The following is a 15,187-nucleotide window of genomic DNA, read 5'->3' on the forward strand; positions in this document are numbered from 1 at the left end:
TGATGTACAAAAAAGCCATATCCTCCACATTTTCTTGTGCATATTTCCCTCACAACAACCTTCACAGTATACACCGAGAGGCACATAAATTAACACACTTACAAATTGACCAAATGCATAAGAGTTTCAAGCTTTCTGAGATGAACACTGGCCTTTTAAGTCACCTTTTGACCATGCAAAATATGTTTGCTGTGAGTTCACAAAGTGCATGATTGCACTTTGTATTGTTTTCAGTGCAATTGAGTTTTTATTTTCTGAACATTTAAATTTTTTTTGCTTTTTTTAAAAGCAATTTGAAGTTTTTATTTAATGCACATTTAAAGCATGTTTTTGCTGTTTTTCAGTGCACTTTGCAATTTTCATTTTATGCACATTTAAAGCATGTTTTTGCTTTGTTTCACCTGCTCGCTAAAGCAGGCACGTTACACGTTGATGTCCTCAATTTCTGAGCTGTTGAAATTAATAAAACTAAAGGAAATTGAAACCGTTGACTCTTGGATGCCATTTTTCAATCAAAATCAAAATCAAAATCAAAATCAACCTTTATTTGTGTTTTGTGCATGTAACCAGGATTGATAACCCCAGTTTGATAATTGGGTCTGCTTCATGTTATATTCTGATTTGTTTCATTGATTTGTGTGAAATTAGGACTTTAAATTGGTCACTAGGTGTCAGTAGAGAGCTGTCATTGTCCCTAGAATAGATTTTGGTGCTAGAAAAAAGGCTGGGAGTGGCTATCTCACTGAGATCCGCCATCTTGGTTGTCTCTCCTTGGCCTGCGCCAGAGTATACAGACGCATTTTGAGCAGAAGCTTCGATTATTTGAGAAAAGATTTAAGATACATTTTTGATCAAGAAGAACCACTGAAGTACAGGAGTTGACCAGACACACCAGACCCCCTTTGAACCCCGTGTGAATTGATATCCCGGTGAGTTAGGGCCGCGAGTGTTGCCTTAGCATGCTGCAAAGTGACGGTAAAAGCATGAGGTCATCTAAAAAAATCCAGTCAGGATACATTTGAGGGTTATTGAGTAGCTTTCTGTTGCTGTTGATTTGTATTTTATGTGTTGTTCAGTTATGTGATTGCTGTTTTACAGTGCTGATCATTGTTGCACGTGTGCAGATTCTAGAAGACATCCTATGTGACCAGACATCTTCTGTGTCTTGCTAAATCATTATATGTTGTGCTGTACTTGGAAAATGCTATTTTGTCTTGGAATTACATTGGAAGTTGTGTTGCACATGCATTGCCTGTTGTGAGGTAGAAAAAGAGAGACTGATATAATGAGAACTTTATTGAAAAGAATAGTTATGTATTTGTGTGATTAATTGCCCTGCACATCTGTGCAGGCTGGTTTTATTTTTTTTTGGATCCCCATTCTTCAAGAGTGTTCCACTCTGGTTCGATGTCCATCTTCGTCCCCTTCTTCATCCTCATCTCCATCCCCCATCTCCACCATCTTGGGCCATCTCATGGACAGTCGTAAAGGGGCGGTAGGATTTTTCTGAGTGCACTCAGTAGTTTTTTCTTTATTGGTTTTTCTGGTTTTGATTGCCTGGGCAGTCAGTGTGAATTGGACATTTATCTTGACAAAAACAAAAGATGTGGGTAAAATAAGAATTGTAAATAGTTGATTCTTGTGTTGCTCCTTCAATATATTTTTGAACCGCCATTTGTTGTTGTTTGTGTTTTGAGTGAAGGACAGAAGGTCCAGCTAAATAGATACATCAGAGATTTCTAACCAAACTTCCTCCCGATACCTAAAACCAGTGCAGACACGAAGGGAGGGTTACATGTACTTAAACAACTTTTTTCTCTAAAGACATGAATTAGATTGTTCTTTAAAGGATGTGTTAACTAAATTCTGTGTCCCAGACAAACACACTCAATGAGATGACTGTTGAGTAGGCTAAAAGTAATCCAAAAGTATTTAGAATACATTACTTTACTTGAGTAATCCAAGGGAATACGTTACAGATTACATTTTAGGACATGTAATCAGTAATCTGTAGGGGAATACATTTTAAAAGTAACCCTCCCAACACTGGTCATAAGTCATGTCTACAGATTCAGTTCAGACTCGATTCTATTCTATCCACCATCGCCACAGAGCCAACAGTTTATCGTTCTCAGAGCCACCGATCCACGTTCAACGCACCAAAATGAGAGTTAAAGTTCGAGACCTAGAGCAGAGTTGTCCCCAGTTATGTAAGTGTTCACTGAGAGAGTTTTGACCAGTTTTCTGGACTCGTCTGATCAACTGTCCTCTCTTAATTTAAATATTTCTCCATATTTGCAGTTTACGAAGAGTCAATTCTGCGATCTTGTGCTGTTTTAGCACAGTAACAGGAGTTAAACACTGAATAGAATCTGTTCAGTCTGAAAAAATAATGAAAGAACTCCAAATACAATCTAAATTTAACCAAGACAGAGGGAAAAGTAACATTTCATGTTGTTTTTACTCAGAGACCATTGATAGAGTTACAATTCACCCTGTTTAAACCTTTATTTTACATTTAATTGTCCCACAAAATCAATCTTTGGGAGACTTGTTGAGATATTATCACCTGTGATTATAAATCCTGCTGTGAAATCATAAATTCAGTGGTTTCTGATGACATACAGTGAGTTAAAGTCTTTGTTTTTGGTTTGAAGGTGACTATATGAACCTCATTCTTCTGCTTTACGCTGTGTTTCTCTCTAGAAGGGACCCTGATGCGGAGGGATTTCTGGACCAGGATGTCTGGTCAGCATTACAAAGCGTCCTCGCGGAGGAAGCGCTGGATATGGACGCTCCACCTGCGGACGAGCGGGAGGCTAAAGCCACCCCACCTGTCGCCCCCCCTCAGCCGGACCCCGGTCAGAGTGGAGGGCACGGTGAGAGGTCGGACATGGGAGCACCTCATCAGGAGTTTGTTCATCAAACTCCACCGATGGCTGCTCCCATCAGCCACCAGCCGTCTCACTCCTCCAGCCAGGAAGGCCTCTACAGGCAGGGACAGGTGAGACATTCAGGGACGGGGCGGTAGAGCCGTCGCTGCAGCGCTTCTTTCCTCACTGCTGTTTAATCAGTCGTTATCTCAGAGATCTTCACCCTACACCTGGTGAACACATGAGTCCGTTACAGGTTGTTCATTGACTGCTTCTCTTCTGTCTGCAGTGTTTTTACGTCCCCGGGAGCCACTTCTACTGCAGCATGATGCCTGTTGCACTCCCGTAAGTAAAACAAACATGTCTCTTCACTTTTATTGTTCTCACTCACTTTTCACTAATTCCTGATGTGTGTGTTTTATCTGTGCAGGAACGGCCAGGTGGTGTACATGATGATCCCTCCTCCTGCTGCTCCCGCCCCTCCTGCTGCTGCTCCTGCTGCTGTTCCTGCTGCTGTTCCTGCTGCTGTTCCTGCTGCTCCTGCTGATCCCGCCCCTCCTGCTGCTCCTGCTGCTCCCACCAACGCCTCCAGCTCACGGTGAGTTAGTCTGTCCTCTTTTGGTTCTAAACTGTCTTTTGGCTGAAGAGCATTACATGGAAGCTTTTTAATGTGTCCTGATCATTGTTTTTTTTTTTTGTGCCTGTAGAAAACGAAAGCGTGAGGACGAGCATGACGAAGACAGACCGTACGTCAAGAGGCCGCCCAACGCCTTTATGCTCTACCTGAAAGAGCAGAGGTCAGTCGTGGCGGCTGAAATCGGAGTGCAAGAGAGTGCGGTTGTGAACGCCGAGCTGGGAAGGAGAGTAAGTGTGTCTCACACTCATGTTAAGAAGCTGGCTTGTCTGTGTGTGTCCGTGTGTGTGCTGACAATGTGTCGTCATCTCTCCACAGTGGAAATCCTTAACAGAAGAACAGCGGTCCAAATATCGCCAACAGGCCATTGTAGCAGCCAGGCTCCACCGAGAGCAGCACCCGGGATGGTCCAACGCAGAAAACTACGTAAGGATTCCGATCATGCTTAACTCACAAATGTTCACATGAGCTTGATTGAAAAACACTGAGCTAATAACAAGTTCTCTGTTTTTAGGGGAAAAAGAAAGCCCGAAAAAGCAGCGGCAGAGCTAAAGGTAAGACCGGACTGTGTTCTCCACAACAGGAATCAAGTCAAATGCTAAACAGACGTTCTTATTAGCATCTTGCTTCATACATGTTGAGAAATTCGTTTTTCTTTGTGTTGCAGCTCCCAAACACACTGATGGGACCCCGGCGCCTCAGGTGTTGGTTCCTGGGCGGCAGCTGTATCTCCCCCCACACCCACAGTGATTCACCTCACAGTCATCGACTTGCCCCACTAGCCCCACTCGCACCACCAGCCACACCAGCCAAATCAACGCCACCAGCCTCACCAGCCACACCAAGGCCACTAGCCTCACCGGCCCCACCAAGGCCACAAGCCTCACCAGCCACACCAACGCCACAAGCCTCACCAGCCACACCAACGCCACCAGCCTCACCAGCCACATCAACGCCACCAGCCTCACCAGCCACACCAAGGCCACTAGCCTCACGGGCCACACTAACGCCACGAGCCTCACCAGCCACACCAAGGCCACTAGTCTCACCGGGCCCACCAAGGCCACAAGCCTCACCAGCCACAACCACGTCACCAGCCTCACCAGTACCACCAACACCACCAGCCTCACCAGCCACACCAACGCCACTAGCCTCACCAGCCACATCAACGCCACCAGCCTCACCAGCCACACCAAGGCCACTAGCCTCACCAGCCACACTAACGCCACGAGCCTCACCAGCCACACCAACGCCACTAGCCTCACCAATACCACCAACGCCACTAGCCTCACCAGCCACATCAACGCCACCAGCCTCACCAGCCACACCAAGGCCACTAGCCTCACCGGCCCCACCAAGGCCACAAGCCTCACCAGCCACATCAACGCCACCAGCCTCACCAGCCCCATCAAGGCCACTCGCCTCACCAGTACCACCAACGCCACTAGCCACACCAACGCCACCAGCCTCACCAGCCACACCACCGCCACTAGCCTCACCAGCCACACCAACGCCACCAGCCTCACCAGCCACACTAACGCCACGAGCCTCACCAGCCACACCAACGCCACTAGCCTCACCAATACCACCAACGCCACCAGCCTCACCAGCCCCATCAAGGCCACTAGCCTCACCAGTACCACCAACGCCACTAGCCACACCAACGCCACCAGCCTCACCAGCCACACCACCGCCACTAGCCTCACCAGCCACACCAACGCCACTAGCCTCACCAGCCACACCAACGCCACCAGCCTCACCAGCCACACCAAGGCCACTAGCCTCACCGGCCCCACCAAGGCCACAAGCCTCACCGGCCACACCAACGTCACCAGCCTCACCAGTACCACCAACGCCACGAGCCTCACCAGCCACACCAAGGCCACAAGCCTCACCGGCCCCACCAACGTCACCAGCCTCACCAATACCACCAACGCCACCAGCCTCACCAGCCCCATCAAGGCCACTAGCCTCACCAGTACCACCAACGCCACTAGCCTCACCAGTACCACCAACACCACCAGCCTCACCAGCCCCATCAACGCCACTAGCCTCACCAGCCACACCAACGCCACTTGCCTCACCAGCCACACCAACGTCACCAGCCTCACCAGTACCACCACCGCCACCAGCCTCACCAGCTACACCAAGGCCACTAGCCTCACCGGCCCCACCAAGGCCACAAGCCTCACCGGCCACACCAACGTCACCAGCCTCACCAGTACCACCAACGCCACCAGCCTCACCAGCCCCATCAAGGCCACTAGCCTCACCAGTACCACCAACGCCACTAGCCTCACCAATACCACCAACGCCACTAGCCTCACCAGCCTCACCAGTACCACCAACGCCACCACCCTCACCAGCCACACCAACGCCACCAGCCTCACCAGCCACACCAATGCCACTAGCCTCACCAGTACCACCAACGCCACCAGCCTCACCAGCCACACCAACGCCACTAGCCTCACCAGCCACATCAACGCCACCAGCCTCACCAGCCACACCAACGCCACTAGCCTCACCAGCCACACCAACGTCACCAGCCTCACCAGTACCACTGTAAATGAGGAAAGGCGTGAGGCGCAGTTCTTTGGGTTGATCCAGCATTCAAGATGAGTGTCGGTCAGAACACAGGAGGAGGCAGAGGTTTGGCTCTTCAGATGTGTTTATTCTTTGATGCCCGGGATCACAACTCAGTTCTGCAATAAACAATGATATGGAAAAGCAACTTCAGTCTCTGCATTCCACTTATATTACCCATCATGTGATATACACCAACACAAATACTCCATTTAATGTCAAATAATACAAATATATAGGTGAATAAACGCCACCCGCCCGGATACGCGGGTGTGTGAAACGAGCGCTCCTATAACGTCATGAAAGACCGAGCATATCACTTAACCCTGCCCGCCTGGAATGCGCAGGTGTAGGAACAAGCGCTCCCACCAGCGCAAACGCCGACAATCGGCTTATCAATTAAGGAAATAAACACGGAGTAAACTACCGGACGGCACACAGGCACGAATTGGTAGCAGCAGGAACAAACACCTGTCTGTAATAAGAAAGGACGGCACAGCACGGGGAACACACGGATCACAGCTGACAGGGACCAACACAGGCTGCGAATGAACGGTACTCACTTTGGTCAATTACTGTGGATCCGAGGCATCAACCGTATCACGCACGTCTGTACGGTGAGGCAGGAAAGGTGGAGGAAAGGCCAGGCTCACAAGAACAGGTAATTTAGGCAAATCTGAAGGAGCAGGGTCTGCTAGCCCCCATGCTCCGCTGAGCATTCAAACGCCACAGCTGATGACACGACGTCATCTCCGGCTGCCAGGAACCAACCCGGACACTCCCTAAACCCAGCCTTTTATACAGCCGCCCCCAAATGTGCGTAGAACATTTGCATGCCATAAAAGGATCAATCAGCCGTATAGAGTCCAGACGTTGAAGGAAGGTCTTCTACCGATTGGAGGACTGGCAACCTCGCCAGTCGGCCTGCGGGCTGTGTGAAGAGGTGTCCGTTGATGTCAATGTCCGCAGGTCTGAAGTGACCGTCATCGCTCTGCAGACCCTGGCCCATGCGCCCAATCGGCCATGGGCTCGAGGTAGTGGGGCTTCACCCACATGACAACGGTGTCGCCCTGTAAACTCGGAGGACCAGGATTGGTCCGCCAGGACCTGGGAGCGCCGGCGGCGGCGACAGCCGAGGATCTCTTTCTCGGGGTGCACCACCTGGGGGAGCGAACCATCAGGCCGCCCCATGAGGAAGCTGTTGGGTGTCACCGGATCCACACCGGCTATGTCTGCAGGATTATGGGCTGAATCCCCGTAGCGCCCAGTACGGCTTCCTGTCAGCTTCTGCTTTTCTGCTTTGTAGGTTGTCACCGGCCCAGGGTCCTTCAGGAACCGCCGCTCCGTTTTCTGCAGATGGATCATGACGGACTTCCTCGGTGCCTCTCTATCGGTTGTCTTGGCGCCCAGCAGTTTGACCGTCGGTGGGTCCTGTTTGGACCGGGTCACTTCTCTTTCTGGTCGATGAGGTACAGCATTCTTCTGCCTAAGCCCCTTGACCTGGCAGTTCAGCTCGTCCATCTGTGGGGGAACAGAGGTGGAAAGACACTGCACAGAGTTAGCTGGCCGCCCCATGGAACCGATTGGACCTTGGAGGGTCCACCCCAACCGAGTGTGGACTGCTGCCGGTCCGCCAGGTGATCCAAGCCGGACCGGTCCTATAGGTGTTATAAGGTGGGATTGATCGGAGCCAAGGAGCAGCGATGGTCTGACATCCTTCAGGGCCGGGATAGGAAGACCACGGAGGTGTCTGTGCTTTTTCTGCAGTTGCTCGATAGGGTAAGTATGCTGGGCTAGGCTGAGGCGACCAGCTGTGAAGGCTCCGTCGACCTTGTAGCTGATCTTGGGGTTAGTAGCTGGGGACACCCGGAAGGATATCCTTTGTCCATGTAGCACCTGGATGTCCTGCTGGACTGTGCGTAGGGGGAGGTCCTCTCGAGTGCCCTTTATGCCCAGGGATTCGGCTGCGGCTGGTAACAGCATAGACCGCTCCGAACCATCGTCCAGCAGGGCGAAGGTGCTGATGGTTCTTCCTTGGTGATGCAGGAGTACTGGAACCACCTTTAACATGACCCGATTACTGGTTTCAGGCCTGTTGAGGAGGAGGGAGCCGGAGGCGGAGTTAGTAAGTTAGTAAGTCTCTTCTTTAGGTGCAGCCTCTCTATTATTCCGCTCAGGCCTGAAATTTATCTCATGGAGGGCGAGGAGGTGTTTCCCTTGGCAGATGTGACAAGGTTTCTTTAGGGTGCACTGAGCTGCTTGATGATTGCGTGCACAGCGCCAGCATCGCTTGTTGGCCGTGATCCACTCCTTGAGCTGCTCTTGGGTGAGTTTGGCAACCTCACCGCACTGACTCAGGTAATGTTCTTCACTCTGACAGTAGGGACAATAGGCCTTCCTCACATGTTTCTTCTCCCCAGGTTTTGGTGCAGACACAGCCCCGGAAGGTTCGTTAAGGCTGTGCAGGACTGTCACTGGCGGCTTGGTGCGAAGGTCCGGCCTGGGAAACTGTCTCTCCCTGCTGGTTGCTGTACTGACTTGGCTGTCGAAGCTCAGGCACCAGGACTCGTAGCTGAGCCACTCGGAAAGGTCGTGAAGGGTGTGAACTGTTCCAGGCTGCTTGAACTGATGGCGGCGGAAGTCAGCTCTCTGGTCTGCTGGGAGCTTGGTCAGGAGGCGAGCTACATGGGAGCCGCAGTTGAGCTCAACTTCTCCCGCTGGGCCTAGAGTCTTGAGTAGGCCCACTAGAGACTGGACCTGAAGTGAGAACCGCTGAAAGGCTGCTGAGTCCCCATGTCTGATTTCGGGAGCCTCCAGGACACCAGCTATCTTTCTTAAGGCAATCTGGTGAGGTTGGCCATACCGGTCGTACAGAGCTCTCATGGTGTCAGTGTAGGGAGTAGGAGAGTGGAGATAGGCATCGGCGATCAGCAGGGCTTCCTCCAGTCTTAGATGATCTATGAGGATCTGGTATTTGAAGAGCTCTGTGGAGTCTGGGGGTAGAAGATTCTCCAAGGCAATGCGGAGTCGAATGAACTCGCTTGGGTCTGGCCGGGTGAACTTGGGAATCGTTGGTGTGGGCCCTCTATACACTCTTTCAGCCCCAGGGAGCTGTACAGGGAAGCTAGGTGTGGCCCTGGTAGCTATCGGAGGGGAAAAGGCCTGCTGCTGTCCTGGAGGTCTGAAGCCTGAGGAGATGGGAGCAGGGTGGTAAGGTGGCTGAGGAGGCTGCACAGGAGGATACTGCATGGTCCCATCGGTGAGAGCAGGAGGCACGAACTGTGGTGGTGGTGAGGCAAACACAGTGGGTGATTTGGCCGAGTATCCATAGCTGTGAGGTGGGGGGTTATGCTGGAAGACTTGTTGGCCCAGGTTGAGACCACCCATACTTGCTGGCAGGTCATCTTGAGGTTCAGGCCAGGGTGGGGGAGGGGGAGGGGGCCAGTCCTCCTCATCGTCCTTCTCAGGCGGTGGTGGAACGGGGTTCTGCTGGGACATGGCGGCACTGGCCCCCCGAGGTCTGGAACTGCTATGGCTGGGGGTTGAACTGGCAGACCGGTCCATGTCGTTCCTGAGTTCGCGGACCACATTGAGCAGCTCCCTCATTTCTGCTCGGGCTTCCTGCAGCTCCTCTAATGTGGCCCGCACTGCCTGCTGGGACTGGAGCAGCTTGGTGTTCTCCTCCTGGAGGACCTGGGGATCTGAATAGGGGGGGCCTCCATAAAAACTAAACGGACCGGCAGGGGGGACATCAGGTACCGACTCCTTCGCTGAGCTTCTCCTTCGCAGGTGGTCCTGGGCTAGCTGAGGTGTCTCAGGGTGAGCAGCATCCCTGGAGGATCCACCGGCAGGAGGACGAAGGGCATAACGGGGACTCAGATGGGTTGGCCCGAATGGGGAGAGAGCCGCATGCTGCTTTGGAGGAGGTTCGGAGAGAGGCGGCCCCCACTGTCGTTCCCTGGGAGGATGACGACCCATGTAGTCCATCTCGAAGTCCTGGAACCTGGCCGGCCGTTGTCTCTGCCGCTTGGGTCGCACATCCGTGAAGAGCTCCTCATCTGAGTTCATCCTGAATGCTGAATCCGGCTCGAAGGACCAATGTAAATGAGGAAAGGCGTGAGGCGCAGTTCTTTGGGTTGATCCAGCATTCAGGATGAGTGTCGGTCAGAACACAGGAGGAGGCAGAGGTTTGGCTCTTCAGATGTGTTTATTCTTTGATGCCCGGGATCACAAATCAGTTCTGCAATAAACAATGATATGGAAAAGCAACTTCAGTCTCTGCATTCCACTTATATTACCCATCATGTGATATACACCAACACAAATACTCCATTTAATGTCAAATAATACAAATATATAGGTGAATAAACGCCACCCGCCCGGATACGCGGGTGTGTGAAACGAGCGCTCCTATAACGTCATGAAAGACCGAGCATATCACTTAACCCTGCCCGCCTGGAATGCGCAGGTGTAGGAACAAGCGCTCCCACCAGCGCAAACGCCGACAATCGGCTTATCAATTAAGGAAATAAACACGGAGTAAACTACCGGACGGCACACAGGCACGAATTGGTAGCAGCAGGAACAAACACCTGTCTGTAATAAGAAAGGACGGCACAGCACGGGGAACACACGGATCACAGCTGACAGGGACCAACACAGGCTGCGAATGAACGGTACTCACTTTGGTCAATTACTGTGGATCCGAGGCATCAACCGTATCACGCACGTCTGTACGGTGAGGCAGGAAAGGTGGAGGAAAGGCCAGGCTCACAAGAACAGGTAATTTAGGCAAATCTGAAGGAGCAGGGTCTGCTAGCCCCCATGCTCCGCTGAGCATTCAAACGCCACAGCTGATGACACGACGTCATCTCCGGCTGCCAGGAACCAACCCGGACACTCCCTAAACCCAGCCTTTTATACAACCACCAACGCCACCAGCCTCACCAGCCACACCAAGGCCACTAGCCTCACCGGCCCCACCAAGGCCACAAGCCTCACCGGCCACACCAACGTCACCAGCCTCACCAGTACCACCAACGCCACCAGCCTCACCAGCCCCATCAAGGCCACTAGCCTCACCAGTACCACCAACGCCACTAGCCTCACCAATACCACCAACGCCACTAGCCTCACCAGCCACACCAGCGTCACCAGCCTCACCAGTACCACCAACGCCACCAGCCTCACCAGCCACACCAACGCCACCAGCCTCACCAGCCACACCAATGCCACTAGCCTCACCAGTACCACCAACGCCACTAGCCTCACCAGCCACACCAGCGTCACCAGCCTCACCAGTACCACCAACGCCACCAGCCTCACCAGCCCCATCAAGGCCACTAGCCTCACCAGTACCACAAACGCCACCAGCCTCACCAGCCACACCAGCCCCATCAGCATATAAGACTCCATTGTCCACAATAAACTGTTCATATCCCAGCCTGGTCACATTTGTCTCATTTACTGCCTTCAGAAACGCTTGTTTCAGAGTTTTATCCTCTCTCTGTTGCTCAGAATCATTTTTAGGTACAGACCACACATTTGATACTAACCGAGTTCTTTCAGGCTCCGCCGCCTCAGGCTGCTTTTCAGAGCAATAACACAACTTCTTTGGACCTTTGGTGCTGTTGCCAGACAGACTACTGTCAAAGTCTGGAAGCTCCAGAACACCAGGATCATTCTGTGACGGCCCTCCAGTGTCACGCCCCCGCAGCCTGCTGTCCAGGATTAGAAGCAGTTTGACCCCGGAGTTGACTTGAGCTGCAGTTACAAGACAAGACATTTGACTTCTACCTTCCCCCATATCATCACAGACAGGTTCAGACAAGTCCAGTAGTGTCGGCAGATCCAACCCAGGACAGCAGCAACCACAACTTCTTTACAGAGCCCACAGTCAATAAACGAGGCTCCATCCTCTTCCAACAGACGTTCTTATTAGCATCTTGCTTCATACATGTTGAGAAAGTCGTGTTTTTCTTGATGTTGCAACTCCTGAACACACAGACAGGACCCTGGCGCCTCAGGTGTTGGTTCCTGGGCGGCAGGACGATGATGTGAAGCTGCTTCACACTCTGTATCTCCCCCCACACCCACAGTGATTCGCCACACAACCATCAGCTTTTCTACAGAGGTTCCATTCTCTTCTTCACTGACCTTCTGTCTGGATGTCTGTTGATTCATTGAAGCGGACATAACAGCTATGCAGAAGCTGCACCAAGAAAGCTTATCAATGCTGATGACGATTTGTTCATCCACCCTCAATGCCAAGAAAATTTATTTGGGACTTTGGCAAAAAAATGTATGTAAAAAAAAAAAAAAAAATCCTGATTCTTTAGTTAACATGTGGATCAGAGTCCTGACTGTGCTGCACTTTGAGCTGCTGTTTAGAAGCACAGCACAGGACGAGTGAAGAAGCCTGTCCGACGTCGTATTTACTTACTTTTGTTTGGCGACAGGACGTGCTGAAGGAGGAAACCACGGGGGATCCCTGTTAGCCAGGCAGCGATACTCCGTCTGATGGACTCAGTGCTTCACATCTCTCATCGCTGTTGACCTGCTCCTCCGAGCGGTGACACGCCGCAGGGTCTGCGGGACGAGACGGACATGACAGCGCTGTGTAACCGCTCACGCTGCGGAATCTGCAGGGAAATTAATCCCCCGATTGTTCGCTGCACTCATTCCAATTAATCACAGCGCACGGTTAAACGGCTGGAGTTTAGAAGAATGTCAAGGAGTCAAGCCTATTTATTCCCGCCAAACATTTTAAGACTTCAATCAACTGTCCCCTCCGCTGCTTCCCTGTGGCGAGAAACACACACACACACACACACACACACACACACACACACACACACACACACACACACTCACACGAGCAGAGATGATTTAGTCCTCCCAATGAGGCATCATAAATCACACTTCTTAGCCAATAACCCGCTCTGCTTGGCCATGTCTGAACCTTCACAGGGCGCCGTTAGCCTGGCTGTCATGTTAGCACTACAGAGTAATTAAGAGGATGTTTCTGCGGGGGGGGGCTGCTGCACATCACAGCACAGATCACTCGGTGTATTTCCACAGAGAAGCTCGTATCTGTAGAGCGACTCAATAAGGGTCACGCACCGCTTGAGGAAATGGCACGGCGCAAGTTTTATTTGCTTATTTAAAAAAAAGACAACGCTAACATGTGTTAAGACAACTGTATCGCGGCGTGTAGAATCCGGCTCCGCCGCTGTTAGCTCAGTATTTAACTTCGGGTGACTGCGCAGATTTTCTGGCACTTTGATGTACCCCGAAACGCCGGCTGCAGAGACACGGGAGGAGTGATTGGGTAAACACTGAGATTTCATCCCAAACAAAGAGCCCGGCAAGCCACAAATCTCAGCGCTGAGAGGAAATCATTCTCACCTAAATCCCACCGAGACTAAAAAGGATTCAGGGATTACAGCGAGCGCTCACTTAGCTTTAATCAAAGTGCAAAGCCGAGCAGGCTACTGTTGTCCTTGTTAGACGTTTAAGGAATGAAGGAGGGTTGAAGCGCTTCTGCGGTTAATCAGACTGTTGAGTAATTACTTGTTCTTCTGCAGCAATGGAAACATCCACCTCACGTATTCTTCAGCTCTGCTCTCCAAATCTTCACCTTCTGGTTTTTTTTGTTTTTTTGTTTCCCTCTGCTTGATCATCTTTCATATTCAAAACCAGAGCAGGCAAGAATACCCCCAGCTCATCACCCCCAGCCTCAGAATCCCAGCCTCGTGTTTATTTGAGCAGCGTTGTTGGTTGTTTTAAGTGATTTCGGCACCGTCTTGTTATCCCGGAGCGCTGCGTCTGCGTGTGATCTCAATATGGAAGTGTAGCGCGCCAAGGCTTGATCCCAATCAAACAATGAATCCGAGTGTATTTACGCACACGTCTGTTCTCCCTGCCGCGTGTTTTCCCTCGCTATCGCGCTCCTCTGTACCCCTGCAACATTTCGCTGGGCTTTAATCCCTCCCCACCTCTCCTTTCACCCACTGCCTTCCTCTGGGGAAGTGACTGGTGCTGCGCCGCCTCTTTGAACACGAGGCGCAGGTAACGCTGAGCAGAGGAGGCAGCGTCTGGCTCGGCTCTTCAGGGAGAGCAGGGGAGACAAAGGGAAACCCTGAAGCCGTCTCTCACACACACACACACACACACACACACACACATGTTAGAAAAAGTAAATATGGATTATTGCACGGCATGAGTGCAGGTAGGCGTCGTGCTCAGGAGTAAAACCCGACATGATAATTAACAGCTGCAGAAACGTGAACTTTTAAATCACTTTTTGGATTTTTTTTCCAGCGTTGTGGTGTAAAATAAATAATGAAAAAGAAGTAAAGGCAGGCTAACGCGGAGCAAACAGCGATCGGATCTAATCTGAACAGTCGGCACTCACTGCGATCGCAGGAGCCCGATCAGACGGGGAGTGGGCCCGCCCTCCAACCTCGACGACACTGCTACCACAATAAAAGTTGATGTCTTTTAATTTGTCACTTGCTGAGAAGCTTAATGAAATTTGCAAAGGTAAATAACTTGGTGCTTTTAAAGTCGTGATATGGGGCTTCATTTGATCCCACATGTTGTTGGTGCTTCTTATGATCACGGTAGATCACAGTCAGCTGGTTAAAATCAGTGAATTCATTCAATAAAAAAATGGTTTTCTGTATTTTGGATCAGATCCTTGGGATTTTTTTGGTTTTTTCTTCTGTGAAATTCCTTCACTGGCAACTGTTTCATCATCAACATGTAGGTTTCTCTGACATTATTTACTGCGAAGTCCACTGGAAAACCACTGAATGTAGTTCTTCAAGATCTGAACCTCAACGATTAGAACCTTCGAGTTTTGTGTGACACCCTCCCAACAAACTCAGCATTTAATATTTGAGGTACTATGACGTATGTTGGGGTGGAGAAATCCAGTGTTATCTGTGTAAATCGTTAACACTGAAGAGTTTCTCCTGTCCTCAGTGTGAAGTTGTCCATCTCTGTCATTTAAACACTTCAGTCAATCAAAAGTTGGCGGCCAGTCAGTCAACTGAGTAACCTCAACCTCCTCGTGGCCTCGCTCTCATTAGCA

The sequence above is a fragment of the Salarias fasciatus genome, chromosome 9 (genome assembly GCF_902148845.1).
Source record: "Salarias fasciatus chromosome 9, fSalaFa1.1, whole genome shotgun sequence".
NCBI lineage: Eukaryota > Metazoa > Chordata > Actinopteri > Blenniiformes > Blenniidae > Salarias > Salarias fasciatus.